The 18,315-nt window shown below is 43.6% G+C and overlaps 1 protein-coding gene across 1 annotated transcript in view; it reads right to left on the bottom strand.

Moving 5' to 3' along the window:
• The window catches only part of LOC132574045 (glypican-5-like), a 704,341-nt gene that overhangs the window by 238,614 nt on the left and 447,412 nt on the right, over positions 1–18,315 (bottom strand). The gene's annotated exons all lie outside the window — the stretch shown is intronic.

Here is an 18,315-nt window from a genome sequence, read left to right on the forward strand (position 1 = left end):
GGGGGGGGAACATCATCTTCACTTTCTCATGCAAATTAGACAAATTAATTGGTGTTCAGGGATGTTTAAAATGCACTATGGCCTTGAATAGAAGAATAGGGGGGTGGATGGGTTGACAATTCAGTTTACGTACCATTATGTTCCTGGTACGTAAATAAAGGAAAACAGAAAAGAGCACTTTCAGTATGTTTGACAATTCCTATTTAGACCTCTGGGAACTAAAGACAATTTCTTTTTACAACAATTTTCTCATGCTGAGAAACTGGGTACTCAAACCCCTCACAAAGCTGCAGTAACTGCCCGTACCCAAAGACCATCTCTAGTGTCATCAGCTCCTGTCCTGACTGGTAATCAAAAGAGAAGAGAGATAGCGCATGAGCAGACCACCATGCCTCACAAAAGTAGTGAATAAAAGCGCTCTCTGCTCACATTTCATTTGTAGAATAGATTACATATTTATGTGGAGACTGTTGGAGATTTAGTCTGATTATCTTTTACTCACTGACATTTTCAACCAGTTCCTTTCCCCGCTTCTCTGGCCAGGTCTCTGTCCTGGCTTCTACTTTAATTTAACCCTACTTTTGTACCATTCACTTTTTCTCATCACCTTCCAGCTGATTGTGAAATGAGAAACAGAGGCCTGTTGGATCCTAAAGCAGCAACCTTGGTTCATGTTTTACCTGAATGTCTGCATAAGAACACAAGAGAACATAAGAGAAGCCATGTTGGATCAGGCCAACGGCCCACCCAGTCCAACACTCTGTGTCACACAATGGCAAAATTTTTTTTATATATACACACACTGTGGCTAATAGCCACTGATGGACCTGTGTTCCATATTTTTATCTAAACCCCTCTTGAAGGAGAGCCAGTTTGGTGTAGTGGTTAAGTGTGTGGACTCTTATCTGGGAGAACCGGGTTTGATTCCCCACTCCTCCACTTGCACTTGCTGGAATGGCCTTGGGTCAGCCATAGCTCTGGCAGAGGTTGTCCTTGAAAGGGCAGCTGCTGTGAGAGCCCTCTCCAGCCCCACCCACCTCACAGGGTGTCTGTTGTGGGGGAGGAAGGTAAAGGAGATTGTGAGCCGCTCTGAGACTCTTCGGAGTGGAGGGCGGGATATAAATCCAATATCTTCTTCTTCTTCTTGAATGTGGCTATACTTGTGGCCTCCACCACCTCCTGTGGCAGTGAATTCCACATGTTAATCACCCTTTGGGTGAAGAAGTACTTCCTTTTATCCGTTTTAACCTGTCTGCTCAGCAATTTCATCAAATGCCCACGAGTTCTTGTATTGTGAGAAAGGGATTCTTTTCTAAAGATGACTCATTCTTCCTTACATATTGGCTGGCAACCAGAAGGGGCAAGGAAACGGGGGCACCATTGGTGCAACAGGAAAACATGGAAATGATGTCAGTCCATTCTTGGAACTGTTGGAATGCTATTGTTTCCTAGAGTGGACTGATGTCACTTCCAAGTTTCCCCCAGAAATAAAGACACACCATTGTGCCAATGGTGATTTTATGATTTCCCCCCCCCCTCCCACTGGCCACTGGAACAGTGGCAGGAAATGGAAGCTGAGGCTGGGAGACCCTCTACCACCACCACCCCACTGAGAATGTGGCATCCCTAGAAACAACCCATGATCCAACATGTGGTCCAGGCAGTGCATCCTGTGTAGTTTAATGGAACCTATGTTTGGGAGACAATATAAGACCGTGTTATTTGTTTGCAACCAGGGGTACTTGCATTCACTCAAGCAATCTCTTAAAAGGTAGAGCTAGATGTATTAAGAAAAGAGTATTCATACCAATATGACTCTAGAATACTAGTGGAGATCCTGAAACTCAGATAAGATATGCTCATGGTGGCTTGGTATGAAGCAAAAACAATAATAGGCCATTCTGTCAGTTCCCTTATAGGACTGCCCAGCATCGATGGCCATAGAAGAAAACATTTGAAATTGTAGTCAAGGTTTTAAGAAAAACAACAACATTCTTGCTAAAAAGATCTGCACACTTCAGAAAGTCTTTTTATGTGAAATTAAAGATATTTATACTCAGATGCAAAAAAAACAAACAACTACCCACAACCCCCCCCCCCCCAAAAAAAAACACCTTTGTATTTTAGTGATGGAATACTATGGAGGTAGGCATAGGAGCTGTAACTCCATGTGTTTCTGGTGGGAAAAGACAAGAGGATTAGCCACAAAGGCATTTGTGTTCTGCTGTATCTGGATGCAGGAATAATATTGTGCACCAAGGGAAGGCTCCTTGCACTGGGAGAAAACACCTCTCTTAGAGAAACTGATTTGTGCTGTTAAAACTATAGATTTACAATTAATATTCCAAGCTGAAACCATTGGAGAAACTTCAGGGAATCCTTCAGACCTTGCAATGATAAAAGAAACTCTTTTTGAAAAGAACCAGATATGACTATTAGATCTTCAGTAGTTAAGAACTTCAGTAGCTAAGATATAGGAAGTGGTTAATAGTTTCTGCACTAAGTGTGAATGAAGACTTGTGACATCAAGACTCATTCTCGATATCAGACTTGTCAGACTTGTGACATCAGTTATTCAAGCTCCCCCCAGTCTAATAAAAAAATAAAATAAACTGTATGTAGAACATGTGTCAGCAGTCCTTCACTACAGTGCTAACACTATTTAATTGTCAGATTAAAGTTAATAATTTTACTAATTTCCAAAGACAAAATAACAAGCAATGTAGACTGGCCAGTCCTCACTTGCTCAAAGTAGTCAAGCTGAGATGGTTTGGGTGGCAATATTTGACCCTCTCAATGGAGAGACAGAGAAACATAGCAGAACAAAAATGACAGAAAATATAAAGAGTGATAAGTATAGAGAGAAAGATCTCACGGGTGTGTCCTATATTTTATACCCTATTATGGGGTAATCCCCACTTTAATATTCACCACTTACTGACAGCTAGTCAACTAACAAATCCCTCCTCACTTGGATTAGAAAACTCTCAAAGGTGACACTGGATATCAGCCAATTATTCATGCCCATCTCTACTATGTTAGTTTATCACACATTTGCCTTTCCTTTGCCTGTCTTTATCCTGTACACAAGCAATACATGACCATCAGTACATTTCTGTTGGTTGGAATCCCCCCCCTCTTGCCCATCCACCTACCCACCCACCCCACCCTGGAATCTCTTTACCTAGGAGACAAATTTTGTCAAATTCCCCTTTTTATTATGTAACTTTACTTGGCTCTAGTCAACTGGTGTCCCTGAGGATGGCCATATCCTGTATATGCTTGAACTGGCAAAAAACAGGGACTTTCCATGGTCCACAACATTACCAACTGCATCAGCCAACAAGTTGCAGGTAAGGAGAAGACAGAATAATAGACAAAAAATAATTTGCTTCCACATATACATAAAGCCTTAAAAGCGGAAAATATAGATGTATAGATTAATGTAGGAGATCTCATAGAATGATCTGACCTGAATGGTCCATGCTAGTCTAATTTCATCAGATCTCAGAAGCTAAGCAAAGAAGACCAACAAGAAAGTCTGGGGCTGCTCTGCAGAGGAAGGCAATGGCAAACCATCTCTGTTTGTTCTGGCCTAAAAAACCCTTATGGGTTGCTGTAAGGCAGCTGCAACATGACAGCACTTTCCTTCTTTTCTTCCTCTCACAGAATGTAACAGTGGGATGTAACCTTCAGCCCTATAAGGGGCAAGTCTGTGGAGTTCAGAATCAAGTATGAGTACGCAGAACATTCCTTTCTCCATGTGGTTTCTAATAGGATCTATATCTGGACAAACTGGGTGAAGAATAAGGACTTTCCAAGTACTAAACTAATTCACTAATTAATCTTTGCAATATTCCCTACAAGGCAAGTGCTGGAGGGGAATTTCACATTATGTTGAGATTGAACTGCCTAGGTGTAAGAAGAATAAAACCTTAACATGAAAAATGAAGATGAAAGTGATGGAAGAATGATAAATGCTGTATTTTTATCTAGGAAACACAGTTCAAAGCTATGCTAACCACAGCTGATGTTAACTGAAGGGAAGAGAGAACGCCCTACGGATATTACAGCTGGCTTCAAAACCTGACTGATTTGAAAAGTGCATTTAAAAAAAAAGTTTTGACAGATGTGAAACAGGTTTTTTTTTTCAGTGACATGCTGTGAATCATGAGCAGGCTGCTTGATGGTAATGACAAAATAAAATTTGAAAGGATTTTTATTTATTTATTTATTTAGAATTTATTTAGAAAGGATGAAGTTCTGACTATGTCTGAAGCCATTAAACAAAATTCAAAGTCCATTGTCAGGATTGGATCTGAGGAGTCCTTGAAGGAGGGCAAGGATGCTGTTGTGGCTATCACCAAAGAAGCAGAAACCCTAGCAGGCTGGGCAGTTTATGGCTTCTCTAACACTCAGGATCCATCAAAAGACATGCCACTAGCCACGGCTGCTGGGCTAGAAGCCCAGATAGCCCATGAGCAGGAGTCAGACCAGCATTGCTGAGAGCTCTGTATTGCCAGGGATCTCATGGTCACTCCTAGAACCCTAGGAGCAGAGAAACCAGAAAGCCCAGGCAGAAGTTCAGCTCAGACAATGGACTGCCTGGAGGTGAATTTAGGGGGAGGGAGGCTCTATAGCTGAGGCGCAGGGTTCTCAAAAGACCAAGATCCATTGTGAGACTTTGCAGGATACTGGACATGTCCAGCTGTAATTGCCTTCAGGCTTCAGGCCACTGTTACAGATGAAGCTACTAGTTCCTATAAAAGGTCTGCCTGTTAGGGATCAATAGCTCTGATAGCACTTACTATCCTTGCCTGTCTTGATTCTGTCTTGCCTTGACTATCCAGCATGTCTGCCTGCCTGCCTGTGTTTGTCCCTGGGTACAAGCAGGATACGCATGAATGTGTTAGCAAGACATGGCTGTCTGTGCACTCAGAAGCCTGAGTAATTTCATTCCTCAATAAGACCCAAGCTTGTGGCATGCATCTATAGTAGATTGGAGCTCTAGTGCACAATTAGAACTCTATAGATGTGCATAGAATCATAGAGTTGGAAGGGACCTCTAGGGTCATCTAGTCCAACCCCCTGATATGTTTGTGTGCAAGCCAGCTTCACCATTCATTCCATAGATGGCAACAGTGTGCACAGCTTTCAAGCTCTTTTGAAGAAGAATGTTGTGAGACAAGAAAAAATTATATGCTCACCATCAATGTTCCAATAAAATTTATCTCTTTAAATGCCTCCGGTTGTTGCATATTTCTCTGATTTGAACCAGTACTTTGAGATCTCAAAGTATCCTGGTCTGCCTGCAGATAAGTCCATTGACTACAAGAGTCTACTATTGTTTTCATCAAACCAAGAGCTGCGGTTTCTTTTTTCAGAGGTCCACCTGGGAGAAAAAAATGTGAAGCAAAGCAAACAACAGAATGTGGTTGCTGAAACTGTATGGCACTGTCCACACACTGTGCTCAGTTCTGTCCCCTTATTTCTAGGGATGACAAAATACCTATTAGCACAGCTCACTTCCTATTAACCAGTGGTGATCAGGTAGCCAAATAATTGATGGGCTGATCAGCTGTTCATAACCTGTTTGAAGCCATCTACTGATCCCTAGCCAATCCCTAGCTGAAGAGAGATCAACTGAGAGCCGACTTATGAACCCCTGCTGGGGAAATCTTGCTCTGAACCACCAACGTTTTCTGGGTGGGGAGGAGCGGGAAAATCAGGATGACTGCTGGAAGTCATTTAATTACTGATCTCTTATCCTGGATACTTTTTGGCCCCCCTGACTTGCTGAGATGCAGTAAATTTAGGGGGAGGGGGAGGTAATCAGAAGTTCAGGTGATCTGTCTTCTCTTCTCCCCACTCCAACATTCAGTTTGGGCTGTAAACAAAAGGAGAAAATTGAGCTTTGTCCTCATTCTTATGCAACATAGAGATGAAAAGCACGGCTTCTGTCCCATCTATGGAGGAAAGAAGGGTGGGATGGTGACCCCTCAACCAGTTGTGAGTCAGCTTCTGATGAACAGGCAGCTGTAAATTCAGTGTCTGGCTAATAGCTGCTTGATGCAACGTGAACATATCCTTGATTGGGTCACAATCTGATTGTGTCAAAAAATGTAACTTCATTGGAAATTTGCAGCATCCCTATTTATTCCCTTATAATATAACCAACTGTCTCTTCTGTCAGCACTATAGTCTTCATCCTTCCAAAAGATCCTGTTTCATGTGCCTTCACACAATACAGATTGTTCTCTTATTCCATCTGTCTTAATCTCATTCCTATCACAATTCCTCATATCCATCAACAAAAACAATGTGTGCCAGTTCTTACTTTGTCAGATTTATCAAGTCATCTTTGTCATACAGATGCTCCAGGATGAAATAGGTTCCGCATCTTGAAAGTGATCCCTGAGGAGTTTACCGCCCCCAAATAAGTCATGAACCAATGTTCATGACTTATCTGGGGGTGGTAAACTCCTCAGGGGGAATTTAGAGCAGCAGTTAGTATGTCACACTAGAAGTGCAAATCACCTGCCTTCCCCTACATACCCTGATTTACACATGCAGCTGATGCTGTGGGTGGCCATATGAATTGCAACCAATGTGGGCAATGTCCTGTCTGTGAGATCATCTGTGTAAGGTTAAGAGAGTTGTACCCCATGCCATAATTTGGATATTTTCCTCCTAACAATTAGGAAGTTTGCATGCTTACCAAATTAAAATTATAAGAAAAAGGAAGTCAAAATTGCTACGACAGCATACTTGGACATTAGCACATTTGTGCACCACTACCCATATCCTGATTGTAGTTTCCAGGAATGCTGTCAGCCTCCAAATACAACGTTAATAGCCAATGAGGTACTTTTCACTGTATATTCCTTTAAATGTGCCCCCCCCTTAAAGCTGGATTTAATTTAATAGACCAAATTCTGCTGAATGGCAAACGCCACATATTTGGCAGCACATTTCAATCCTACATGCCATGCAAGTCACCCTCAGCTAGTATAATCAATCATAGCACCACAGATTGTAAAGGTGTGTTGTTGCAGACCCCAGGCCTGTACTACTAAGGGGTCAGTGTCTTTGACTACAGTAGAAGCAGGATCAGCCCATCAGGGAAAATGAAACCTTGCTAGAAATTATTATTACAAAGCTGATATTGATTAAAGGAAACAGCATGGAATAGCTACTATTTCCAATTTAAAATGATAACCTCTGGAGGAGCACATGAATGTCAAATGGATTATCCTGCAAGATGGGAATTTATGACAAATGTAATTCTGCTACTCAAATCAAACTGTCTCAGCAAAGAAATTATTTCCAAGCCTATTCCTGCTAATAATAATTTTTAAAAACCCTTCTTTTGATTCTAGTGGGGCTCCAGAGCAGGCCTCAAGTCATTTAAGCACTTTGGCAACACCCAAGAGAAAGCTAATTGGTACCTACTGTTCATTGCTTCTCTTAATAGGGTCCCTGCTGTAGCAAAGAAAGTGGGTTGATGCCCAACAGCAAATCTACCTCATACTGCTGTTGTGTAGATTATAAAATTAATCATTGCAAAAAGGGCTCGAACATGGAAATCACTCCATAAATGGTAAATTATAATCTTCTCAGATATGGAAAAGCACACCAGGCAAGAAATTTAAAACCTACAGACACAAAAAACCCACTGAAATTAATTAATGCCATCAAATGAAATTACTGAAGATTGCTTACTTTTGCCCAGACAGAAGTCCACCCATGCTATCACAAATACAGAGGATTTGCTAGAACGTATGATACTGACTGGCCGCCTTGCCAACGTGGGGATTCAGGGGTCCGCCTTACAGTGGTTGACCTCCTTTCTCCAAGATCGGGGACAAAGGGTGGTGATAGGGGAGAAGTCATCCCAGAGGCACGCACTCACTCATATGTGGTGTGCCTCAGGGTGTGGTTCTGTCCCCAATGTTATTTAACATCTATATGCGCCCCCTTGCCCAGGAGGTATGGACTGTGTTGTCACAAATATGCAGACGACACCCAGCTCTATCTATTGATGGGTGGCCAGTCTGACTGTATCCTGGAAAATCTGGACCTGGCTCTTCAAGCCGTAGCATCTTGGCTCAGGCTGAGTCGGCTGAAGTTGAATCCGACGAAGACGGAGGTTCTCTATCTGAGCCGGGGTGGTCCAAGGGGGAGGTGTCCAGCTGCTGGCTCTTGACAGGGTGCCATTGATACTGGCCCCTAAGGTCAAGAGCTTGGGCATGCTCCTTGAGTCCTCCCTTACAATGGAGGCCCAGGTAGCAGCCACTATTAGATCCGCCTTCTTTAATCTTCGACGGGTGCGGCAGTTGGCTCCTTTTCTGGAGCACAATGACTTAGCAATGGTGATCCATGCTATGGTCACCTCAAGAATAGACCACTGTAATGCTCTCTACTTGGGGCTACCCTTGACATTGACTCGGAAACTACAGCTAGTGCAGAACGCTGCAGCACGGCTGTTAATGAGGCTCCCCCGATGGGAACTATAGCAGCGCCAACCTCACGGCCTCACTGGATCTCTATATTTCAGTCTCTTCGGGGTATTTTACTTTGTTATTTGATGGAAATAGAATTCTCTTCGTAGGGGACCACAGCAGCTTTGTAGTTTTTCCCAAAAATATAGGCTCTCAAGAACTTTAACTCAAACCACAGATTTAATATAACACAAAGTCTTTAAACTGGGGATATGGGAGATATTTACACAGGCTAACACGTTGCTCGGTTGGTTCAGGCTTTACAATCACTTTTTCCTTCTTTTGAGTCTCTCAGTTACACAGTTCACAGTTTCCCTATAACTTGCTCTCTCCACCTCTAGCCAAGGTCTGGCCTCTTGGGAATGATGTGCCAAGTCTCACCCCTTGACTGGAGTCTCTCCTCTCAGCCCTTCTTGGTGTCTCAGACCCACATCCGCTCCCTCAACCACCTCACTAGATCTTCAGAGATGTATATAGGTGTCTGTGACCGTCCAGGTCTTGACTAACTCACACTTGTTCCTCACACACAGCCCTCTTGGCTGGTTTTGTTGAGCTTGCAGTCTCTGGAAGACTTTCCCGTCACTGTCTCAAGCTCCTTCACAGGATCAGCTGTCCCCTCAGCCTCTGTCAGGCACGAACTGACCCTCTCAGTCTCTGTCAGGCCCCAACACTGACAGACTTCTGACAGGCACCAACTCTGTTGGACACCAACTGACTGAATGACTGCCTCAGCAGACTCTGTCACTCAACCACTTTCCCCCCCTGAGAGCTCCAAGCACTTTGCCCCCACCCTCAGGTCACCTGACGCAGGCCTGTGCGTCTTCAGTTTCTGGTTAACCCCTAGCTTTCCGTCACAGGAACACATTCAGCCAGTGCTGAAAGAGCTGCACTGGCTACCTATTGTGTTCCGAGTCCGTTTCAAGGTGTTGGTATTGACCTTTAAAGCCCTTTATGGTCAGGGACCTGTTTATCTGCGGGACCGCCTTTCCCTATATATCCCCCAGAGAGCACTGCATTCAGGGACAAAAAATCTGCTGTCCACCCCTGGACCAAAGGAGGCCAGGTTGCATTTGACACGAGCCAGGGCCTTCTCGGTGGCAGCACTAGAGTCATTGAATGCTCTCCCGGAGGCCATAAGGGCCCTGTGGGACCTTCCTATGTTCCACAGGGCCTGTAAGACTGAACTGTTTCGACAGGCCTTCGAAGCTTAAACCGAGAGAGAGCTGCCACCTGACATCAGTTAGAGTATCCGGTGTCCACCCGTCTGAAAAGCAGAACTGCCAACATAGTAATGGTACAGCACTGGAATAGTTTTAAATTTTAATTGTATTAATGTTTTATAGATTTTATTGACTTACTGTTTTAAATGAATGTTGTGAGCCGCCCTGAGTCCACTTGTGGAGAGGACGGGATAGAAGTGTAATGTAAATAAATAAATAAATAAAAATAAAACTTCTGAAATGTTCTTCTGAAAATTATAGAGGCAAGACAATGGGGTTATTCAAACACAGCTTTGTGACGAAAAGCACTTTAGGATTCTTATGTGTACATAAGAACATAAGAGAAGCCATGTTGGATCAGGCCAATGGCCCATCCAGTCCAACACTCTGTATCACACACACACACACACACTGTGGCTAATAGCCACTAATGGACCTCCATATTTTTATCTAACCCCCTCTTGAAACTGGCTATGCTTGTATCCGCCACCACCTCCTGTGGCAGTGAATTCTGCATATTAATCACCCTTTGGGTGAAGAAGTACCTCCTTTTATCCGTTCTAACCCGACTGCTCAGCAATTTAATTGAATGCCCATGAGTTCTTGTATTGTGAGAAAGTGAGAAAAGTAATTCTTTCTCTACCTTCTCCATCCCATGCATAATCTTGTAAACGTCTATCATGTCACCCCGCGGTTGACGTTTCTCCAAACAAAAGAGCCCCAAGCGTTTTAACCTTTCTTCATAGGGAAAGTGTTCCAAACCTGTAATCATTCTAGTTGCCCTTTTCTGCACTTTTTCCAGTGCTATAATATCCTTTTTGAGGTGCGGTGACCAGAATTGCACACAGTATTCCAAATGAGACTGCGCCATCGATTTATACAGGGGCATTATGATACTGGCTGATTTGTTTTCAATTCCCTTCCTAATAATTCCCAGCATGGCGTTGGCCTTTTTTATTGCAATCGCACACTGTCTTGACATTTTCAGTGAGTTATCTACCACGACCCCAAGATCTCTCTCTTGGTCAGTCTCTGCCAGTTCGCACAACATCAACTTTTATTTGCAGCTGGGAATCTTGGCCCAATGTGCATTACTTTGCACTTGGCCGCATTAAACCTCATCTGCCACGTTGACGCCCACTCACCCAGCCTCAAGAGATCCCTTTGGAGTTCCTCACAATCCTCTCTGGTTCTTACCACCCTGAACAATTTAGTGTCATCTGCAAACTTGGCCACTTCACTGCTTACTCCCAAACTCCAAATCATTTATGAACAAGTTAAAGAGCATGGGACCCAGTACTGAGCCCTGCGGCACTCCACTGCTTACCATCCTCCACTGTGAAGACTGCCCATTTATACTCACTCTCTGCTTCCTATTAATTAGCCAGTTTTTGATCCACAAGAGGAGCTGTCCTTTTACTCCATGACTCTCAAGCTTACTAAGGAGCCTTTGATGAGGAACTTTATCAAAAGCTTTCTGGAAGTCAAGGTAAACAATATCTATCGGGTCTCCTTTGTCTACATGTTTGTTCACCCCCTCAAAGAAATGTTAGTGAGGCAAGATCTTCCTTTACAGAACCCATGCTGAGTCTTCCTCAATAACTCGTGTTCATCAATGTGCCTACTCATTCTGTCCTCGATAATGGTTTCTATTGGTATTGAAGTCAGACTGACTGGCCTGTAGTTGCCCGGATCTCCTCTGGAACCCTTTTTAAAGATGGGGGTGATGTTTGCTACCTTCCAGTCCTCAGGAACAGAGGCAGATGTCAATGAAAGATTACATATTTTTGTCAGAAGATTCACAAGTTCAACTTTGAGTTCTTTCAGAACTCTTGGATGTATGCCATCCGGACCTGGTGACTTATTAGTTTTTAATTCGTCCATCAGTTGTAGGACCTTTCTCTTGTCACCTCAATCTGGCTCAGATCTTTCAACACCCCTTACAATAGAAGTGGTTCCAGAGGAGGCAAACACTTCTCATCTTCCACAGTGAAGATGAAGGCAAAAAAATAATTTAGCTTCTCAGCCATTTCCCTATCCTCCTTCAGTAATCCTTTGACCCCTTGGTCATCCAAGGGCCCCACTGCCTCCCTGGCTGGTTTCCTGCTTCTAATATATTTGTACACATAGATAGCCCTATGTAAGTACTTGGATGGGCATCTCTTTCATTTCAGTGTCAAGAGCAGCTCCAAGCATACTATACAGATTCTGGTGAGAGGGAGTCCCCAACTGTAAAGCAAATAAAACTCTCCATTTTGTGTAATTACTCCATATAGGTAGAAGAGAGGTTGTGGGGTTATACTGGATGCTGCTTTAGAAGAGAGAAGGGTGAATGATACCTTGTAATCGGTCATTTCTTTTAGGAATCTCTCCCTTGTACTTCATTTTACAGAGACTGCCTTGAACTCCATAAATAAATGCAATATATGCAAAAATCAATTGTTTGGTCTCCAACAATTATCCTTTCCTGTCATGAGCTAGCTTTTAAACACACTATTATATTTCCATGTTTCTCTTAAATGGCTTCATGTAGTTGTATTCAGGCTGTAGTAGGCAACCTTTTCAAACTGAGTAAGGAGGGGGGGAAGTGCAAAGTCTAACTGCAGATGTTGCTGTGCTGGCTAACAGAAGACGGTGGAAAAGAGAGACACACTTGGAGTAAGCCAAGCCCCAAAGGCACTGCTGTTACCTCAGAGGTTGTCTTGATCCCAGCTGGCAGCTGTATGGTAAAAAGGTAAAGGTAGTCCCCTGTGCAAGCACCAGTTGTTTCCAACTACTGCAGTATAAATGATGGGCATAAGCCATACCCCTGCCTTCTCCCATACCATCAGTCCCAGAGGTAGTGCCAAATCCTTGTAGGTGACAGATCTCCCAATACAGGTGGTAATCAGCAGGAGATGCTGGAAGAGGGGACAAAAATAGGTATTGTGTCAAGCAGTGTTCCCTCTAAGCTGAGTTAGTGTGAGCTAGCTCACAGTTTTTTAGCCTTCAGCTCACACATTTTGGCCTTAGCTCAGGAAGGATGGTCCCAGAGCAATCGAATTTACACAGTAGCCAACTTGCTCGCTCACAACTTTAATACCAGTAGCTCACAAAGTAAAAATTTTGCTCACAAGACTCTATGGCTCAGAGAGAGCACTGGTGCCAAGGCTGAATCTAGAAGTGACATCACCAAGACTGGGTGATGCTTAGGATTTCTTGCCTGGCAATCCTGTCAAAGGCTGTCCTTGGGTGCAGAACTGCCTTTGCCAGCCAAACAAAATGTTGCTGTTTGGCAGATGGAGCAGTGGTTGCCTGCTCCTGATCTAGTCCTTTGCTTTGCTCATATGCCTTTCTAATTTTCTACTGACATAATGGACTGAAGAACTTCTAAAGAGTGTGTGCGCACATGAAAGCTTATACCCAGAATAAAACCTTGTTGATTTTAAAGGTGCCACTGGACTCACACTTTATAATGAACTAATATCTCCTCAGGTTTTTTTTTTAACATCTGTGGGTTTTCCCCCTAAGGTTTGCAGAAGCATCTTTCTTGCTTGTTCATAATTCCAGTCTCTGGATACCAGTATCCACAGATGGCGCACCTAGGGTTGCCAACCTCCAGGTGGGGCCTGGAGACCTCCCACTTTTACAACTGATATCTAGCTGGCAGATATCAGCTCTCCTGGAGAAAATGGCTGTGTTGAAGGGTAGACTCTATGACATTATATCTTGCTGAGGCCCCTCCCCTCCCCAAACCCCACACTCTCCTGGATCCACCCCCAAAGTCTCCAGGTATTTTCTAACACAGACCTGGCAACCCTAGGCCACACTGAGAATTAGATATGTTGATGCAGGAATAGTACAGTAGATGAAGAGTCTGGTTTTATTTTGCCAATCCGCTTTTTAACTTTAAAGCTATTTGGACACATCCTTCACTTCCTATATGTGAACAAAATTATGAATCCATGCAAATTTTGAATCTTACTTGATGAAATTGGTTATGGTTTCAACTAGGGTTTCCAGGTCCAACTCAGAAAAAAGTTCTGGGGACTTTGGGTATGGAGCCAGGAGACTTTTCCATTCTCTAATATAAATAAATAAAAATACAGCAGTACAGTTCCCCTGAATACAGTCATCATTTCCTTGTCCCCTAGCAGCTGCAGTTCCACTAAATGAATCTGCACACACAAACACAAAGCAGACAAAATAAACAATTTTGCAAGCCCACACTGGGGCAATTTTCCTCACAGGAGTTTTTGAATGTGACCATCTGCTGTATTTCTTCCAAGTTCTTCAGACTAACACTGGGAAATGGAAGGTTCTTGTTTACTATTTACTATTATTTTATTGTGCAAACAGCTTCTGAAATGAATGCAAAACAAATGGAGGGACTGGGCTCCTTCCTTTCTCACAGCTTCACAGACTCACCAGGAAGACCCACATCACTCTGCCTCCTAGCCCTGCCCTCATACAACTTCCTCTAGCTGAGATTTAAAGGCACCTTTCAAAACACAAGGAGTTTCCAAGCTTCTTCTAAGCCTTATAAGGTGGAAAGGCACATAGCGGCTGTTGGGATGAGGCTCCCCCCCCCTCCCGCACCGGCCAGCTGGGTGGTGACAGGGAGGAGCCTGCAAAACTAGGGGATCACCCACCAGGACCTGGGGACTGGCAAGTCTAGTTCCAAGCCAGTATTCTAAAGGATTTAGGTCCACAAGACTTCTATTTGTTCTTTGACCTAATGTTGGTTGAACTTCATTAATTTTTATTGATCACTGGAAACTCACTTGTGAGTGAATGAACTTTCTGAATTAGATTCTCATTTAAAAGGAATTACTTTGGTCTTAAAAAAAAGTTTAAATCAGTGTTCCCTCAAAGCTGAGTTAGTGTGAGGTAGCTCATAGTTTCTTCACCTCTGGCTCACACATTTTTGTTTTAGCTCAGGGAGAATGGCCTCAGAGCAAACTAAATTGCTCACTCACAACTTTAATGCCAGAAGCTCACAAAGTTTTGCTCACAAGACTCCACAGCTGGTTTTAACTAAAGTTTGTAAAGAACTAGGGTGTAGCAATGACAGTGTTGGATTATCTATTTTAGATGAAAAATGTCAAGGGTTTAATCTCTGACATCTCCAGTTAGGAAAGAATCAAGTAGTAGATGATATGAAAGTCCTCTATCTAGGGGCTTTTAGAGCTACTTACAGACAGGTTGGTTGACTCAATATAATGTAGTACACACATTCTCAATTCTGGCTAGCTATATAGCTCTTAAAGGCAAAGGAACCATGCCAGGAAAAAAATACTCTACTATTATTATTATTATTATTATTATTATTATTATTATTATTATTATTATTATTATTATTATTATTATTATTATTATTATTATTATTATTGTTGTTGTTGTTGTTGTTGTTGTTGTTGTTATTTTATTTCTATTTTGCCCCTTCCCCTTTTTGGGGGGGTCTCAGAGCAGAGTACAACAATTTGAATTAAAATCACAATAAAATCATAATAAAATCAACTTCAACAATCAGTAAAGTGCAACAGGTTAGTTCAGCACGATGATATAAAGCAAGATAGTATAGCACCACAATACAATGGTGCAGTGGGCCATGAGGGCGTAGGGGGATGGGGATCTAATAGATGGATAGATGCCCTCTGCCTAATTGTGAAGTTTTAATGTGTATTATTTCTTATAAGTGTAAGTAACCCTTATTACAGAAGAAAATTTGCCTTCACATATAGATCAATAAGACTAAATTAATCCCCATTATATTTTAAGTGGAAGAAGGAATAAGTTTTACAAGTGTACTCTCTTGCAATTACTTTCAGGTAGGGGTGTGCAAAAAATTTTTTTTGGAATTAATCAGATTCGGAAATATATGGGGCCAAAAAAATTGGAATATGGTATATTTCCAAATACGGGTACTCGGAATAGCCGCCTATACGGTAGATGCGCGGCTATTTCCGAACATACGTCCCCATTACCTTATGGCCATTGAAATCAATGGCAAAATAGGGTATATTGGAAGCCGCCTGGAGGGGAAGGAGTTTGAGAGAGAGCCCCCAAATTTGCAGGGGACCTGCAGGGGACTTTCCCCTACAAACTCCCAAGTCCCAAAAAGATTGGGCCAGGTGGTCCCATTCCAGGGGCACCCAAAGAGGGTGCACCTATCCCACCATTATACCCTATGGGCCACTGAAATTAATGGCAACATAGGGCATAATTAGAGGCTACTGGGGGGCAGGGGGTTTGAAGGAGAGCCCCCCAAACTGCAGGGAACCCGCAGGGGATTCTCCCCTACAAAACCTCCAAGTCCCAAAAAGATTGGGCCAGGGAGTCCAATTCCTGGGGCACCCAAAGCCAAACCTAACTTCACACCAGAGAATCTCTATAGGACCCAAATGCACTACATCCATCTATCTACTCTATGAACCCTGCTGGCCTAGAACCAATATAAACCCAGTTGCCAATGCTAATGTCACTGCCACACAAAACACAATCTGCTCAAGGTCTGCTCTGCAGACCTGGCTGCAGCACACCCAGCTGCCAGCTCTCCAGCCCTGACCCAAACAACATGGGGAGAGCTGGCCAAGCACAACAAGCATGCTGGTTCTGGGTCTCTCACCCAGGTGCCAGCTTCCCTGCCATAGAACACACAATCGGCAGATGCCAGCTCTCCAGCCCTGCCCCAAACAACGTGGGGAGAGCTGGCCAAGCACAACAAGCATGCTGGTTCTGGGTCTCCCTGCCACAGAACACGCAATCTACAGATGCCAGCTCTCCAGCCTTGCCCCAAACAATGTGGGGAGAGCTGGCCAAGCTCAACAAGCATGCTGGTTCTGGGTCTCTCACTCAGGTGCCAGCTTCCCTGCCACAGAACACACAATCTACAGATGCCAACTCTCCAGCCCTGCCCCAAACAATGATGGGAGAGCTGGCCAAGCACAACAAGCATGCTGATTCTGGGTCTCTCACCCAGATGCCAGCTTCCCTGCCACAGAACACACAATCTACAGATGCCAGCTCTCCAGCCCTGCCCCAAACAACACAACTCTCAAACAAGAGAAGCGGTGGACAGATCCAAGCAACAACAACAGTTCCAAACAGATCACTGAGAAAAGGCCAAGAAACTCAACTGTTAAAAAAGTGACCTTTTCAACAAAAACCTCATGCCATATCAGTCAATAACACCCCCCCCCCCTCAAAACCAGAACCAGGAAAAGGGACAATAGGACAGGAGGATGCAAAACCAGCAGCAACAGAGAATAGATCCAAGCAGATCACTAAGAAAAAGTCAACAAACTCAAGTGTTAAAAAAGTGGCCTTTTAACAATGAAAATTAGGCCAAACAGCCCCCCCCCCCAAGAACCAGAAGAGAAAAGGAACAACAGCAGTACAACACAGCAGCAACAAATCAAACACAGAATCCTTTTAAAACAGTAAAAAAAACCCTTGATTTTTAACAATACAGGAACTTTACCAACCCCTCCCCACCCAAAAAAACCTTCATCCTAACGCCAAGAAATCCAAGCCACCCAAATCAGGAAAAGTACAGGGACACTGCACTTTTAGAAGTCCTCTCACTAAAGTAAGATATGGGCAAATTGGCAAACCCCCTCCACCCCAGGCGCCCACCCCCAGCAGAACCCCCTAACCCTAACCCCAAATAAGCTACCCAGTATTCACCCACCCAAATCTGGATCAGTAAAGGAACTCTGAGTCTTAAAAAGTCTTTTTACTAACTAAAATAAAAACAAGAACCCCAAGACTGTCTTACCTTAGACGTCTTCTCTTCTCCAGGTCAGACAAGGCTGAGAGAGAGCAGCAGCAGCTGAGGCCAAGGGCCAGCGCAGCATTATCTCTCTCTCACACCAACACCAACACAGCAGCAATGGAATGGAGTCCAGCCAGTTAGACTCCTTAAAAAGGTTCTCTGGCCCTACACAGAGCAGTTTCAAAAAACGGCACTGCTCTGTGATTGGCCAGAGAACACTGTTTACTTGGATACCCAAGTAAACAAAAGAACAACAATGTTGCTGATGCCTGGGGGATTAGCCCAGCCATCAGCTACACAACAGCTCTACAAAGCATGCATTTGCAATGCATTTTGCAAATGCATGCTTTGGATTGGCTGCTAGGGCTCCTCTCCCCCTCCCTCATCCAAGGGAGGCTATGGGAGAGGCGGGAAAAGGCTTCCAAAGGCGGGAAAGGAGGCAAGCAGCTCCCCTGAGGCTGCAGAAACTCCTTTCCCGCCTTTTCCATGGACTTCCGTATACTTCTGAATATCTATTCGGATGTATACGGGGAGCTGTATACGGCTACCGTATAATGGGTCCCAATTGGATTCGGAAGTATACGGTGCCATATACTTCCGTATCAGGGGTGATTCGGCAGCTTCTTTGATTCAGTCAAACCGAATGCACACCTCTACTTTCAGGCTTCATCACAGGAATCCCTTTTGCAAGTTTGCATTTGTGGGTGTGTTCAGTATTTATTTAATATATAGACCTGATTCCTCTCATTATCTAGTCCACTCCCAGGAGGAATAACAAAAGGTAAAGTATCAAAATACTAAAGAGCTGCCTGTTTTCATACAACATCTATAACACTCT

This window comes from Heteronotia binoei, chromosome 6, assembly GCF_032191835.1.
Source record: "Heteronotia binoei isolate CCM8104 ecotype False Entrance Well chromosome 6, APGP_CSIRO_Hbin_v1, whole genome shotgun sequence".
In the NCBI taxonomy this organism is placed as follows: Eukaryota; Metazoa; Chordata; class Lepidosauria; order Squamata; family Gekkonidae; genus Heteronotia; species Heteronotia binoei.